Source organism: Tenrec ecaudatus, chromosome 15 (assembly GCF_050624435.1).
Source record: "Tenrec ecaudatus isolate mTenEca1 chromosome 15, mTenEca1.hap1, whole genome shotgun sequence".
Classification (NCBI taxonomy): domain Eukaryota; kingdom Metazoa; phylum Chordata; class Mammalia; order Afrosoricida; family Tenrecidae; genus Tenrec; species Tenrec ecaudatus.
In genome coordinates this window covers 96367918-96370446 of record NC_134544.1, presented here as the reverse complement: position 1 = coordinate 96370446, position 2529 = coordinate 96367918, and the positions used below count along the sequence as shown (strand labels likewise).

Sequence of the window (2529 nt, the reverse complement as noted above, 5' to 3'; positions counted from 1 at the left end):
GCAGGATGAGAAAGCTGGAACTAGATAGGACTGCCTGTGATGGTGGTTCATACTGAGTTTCAAATCTGCTGGTCATTATTTCTAAATTCTATGAACTTAAGATGCAACCACCCCAGTGGTAACACAATGTTTGAGCGCTCTCACTACTTTCAGGTTTATGCCTAACACGGAGAGTTACACAAACGTCTTTCATAGCCAATGCTTTGTGTACTTCTACTGGTTTTTCCAAGGTTCAGCTTTTAGCTTTAATCAGGATGGCTATTGCATGTTTCCCTTGAAGTGCTTGATGAATTATCTCTGTTTTGTGCTGCTTAATTTTTTAAAGATGATTCACCCACTTTTAAGTTGACCATTGAAGTCATCCTGCGCAAATTTTGTTTTTCCTACTAAGTTCAGTGAAATCTTCACTTTTTCTGCCCCGTATTGGAGCCCTGTGGGAGCCCCATTGGGCTGCCAAGTGAACAGTTCCAGTGACCCGCCGCTCCATGCTGAAAGACAAGGCTTTTAGCGCTTGTCTAGAGTTACAGCCTGGGGTGCCTGCTGCGATAGCGGAGGACTTGTGTCGCGGCTCCACTTGGTCTACAGTCGCTTGGGGAATACCTCTAGCAGTTCTTGCCATCACCGCTTCCATTTTGCCCCCATGTCCTTTCTCAGCTCACTCCATGCTCATCTCGCATACGGGCCACCTGTGGGCCCGCTTCTCTTGGGAGCACCCACCCAGGCACAGGGCTCCAGCAAGCAGAATGAGAAGGTCGAGCGAGAGAGGTCCGTCCACCCTGGCTGCAACTGGGCCAGAAGAAAAGGTCCAGGAAGAAGGAATGGAATCGAATGGAAGAGAATTCACTCCAGAGACAAAACAGCTCCTCTTCTCTATTACAGCTATTCCCCTGACAATACAAACTTTGTGTTTTCAGGTTCTGCAGCATTCCAGACCTCAGGCACAGAATCAGGATGGGAAAAAGACGGTGTGTCTCTCCACTCAAGCCCAAGTTGGCAGCAGCAAGCGGAATACACAGTCACGGGAACCAGTCCACAACTGTGACCGCCTCTATTTCAGGACCTCCTAAAAACAAACAGCATGTGGACAGCAACCATGGACGGGAAAATGTATCGGACTTAACGCTGGGGCCTGAAAATTATCCAATTACACGAATGAATCCCACATCAGGAGCCCTGAGCCCTCTCCCCTGGCCCAACGGAACTTCCAACACCACCAAGAACCTGGTGGTGACTGCAGAGATGTGCTGCTACAGCTTTGATGTGCTCTACTGTCACCTCTCTGGGGCTGCATTGGAACCTTCTCAGCCGTGAATCTTCACCCAGGACTCAGGGAATACTCGTTAACCAGTGCACTTATGGACAGTCGATTTCCCCCAATGACGCGAGAGGAGCTACCTAAGCTTTTCTGGTCTGTCTCCCTCCTTACTAACTTTAAGGTTGCCAGTGATTACCTGGACTGGGAGGTAGGGGTCAATGGAATTCTAATTGAATTCATCAGTGAAAAGGGCATCAAATGTACAGCCACATATTTACCTGAGGTTGCTAAAGAACAAGACTGGGATCAGTTCCAGACCATAGACTCATTGCTCAGGAAAGGTGGTTTTAAGGCTCCAATTACCAGTGAATTCCGAAAAACGATCAAACTCACCAGGTACCGAAGTGAGAAGGTGACAATCAGTTATGCAGAGTATGTTGCTTCTCATCAGCACTGTTTCCAGAACGGCACCCTTCATGCCCCACCCCTCTACAATCATGACTCCTGACACAAGGCTGCATGACCAATCTCACCCCCTATGGCAGCCAATGGCTATGACATCATTGGAGCAGACCCCTCCTCTTCCTGGTCCAGTTGCTTCCATTACTGCACCATGTTATGATGCTAGCTTCCATTGCCAAGTCTGCTCCAGCTAAATAAAGGGATGATGGGGTTGCATTGAATGAAACAACTTGAGGGGCCCAAGCCTTGTCTCAGCCTTTCCTCTATGGGGTTCAGTTGGATTGGGGCTTCTCCAAGATTGGTGAGAATTACTATGTTGGTTCAGAGGACCTGTGACATGCAGGTACCACTGGTGATTTGCTGCATGTGTATTGGCTACACAAGGAAGCTGAAATTGAAGATCCATGAAGGCTTAAACCATACACATCCCTATCACCTCCCAAGATCAAGTAGGCAGTCTGGGCAATGGAGACTAATCAGAAACATTATAGGTTTTAAATAGCTTTTTTCATAAAAGAAAACTTTCATTTAATTGCATACCTAGAATTGATCACAGCTTCCATACTTCCTACACTGACATCCTGATAGGATGAAAGTGGGCACCATGAATCCTCTGTGGTTCCTGGACAGGGCAGCCACGTCAGAAGCCTTTTGGGAGGCATAGGTCCACTGATCAGTGTTCAAGAAACTTCATCTTACTGTGAGTTGCATTTTGTAGCATTCTTTATTTAGAGTGTTGTGCAGCCTGCTGAAGAATGGAATGGAATGGAGATGCCGAAAGGAGGACCTGATGTCATTGCTGCACAAGTGTG

At 47.4% G+C, this 2529-nt stretch overlaps 1 pseudogene; it reads left to right on the top strand.

Annotated features, from left to right (window-relative positions):
• Positions 1–951: 951 nt before the first annotated feature.
• LOC142428065 (AMMECR1-like protein pseudogene) lies at positions 952–1763 on the top strand (annotated as a pseudogene).
• Positions 1764–2529: the final 766 nt, after the last annotated feature.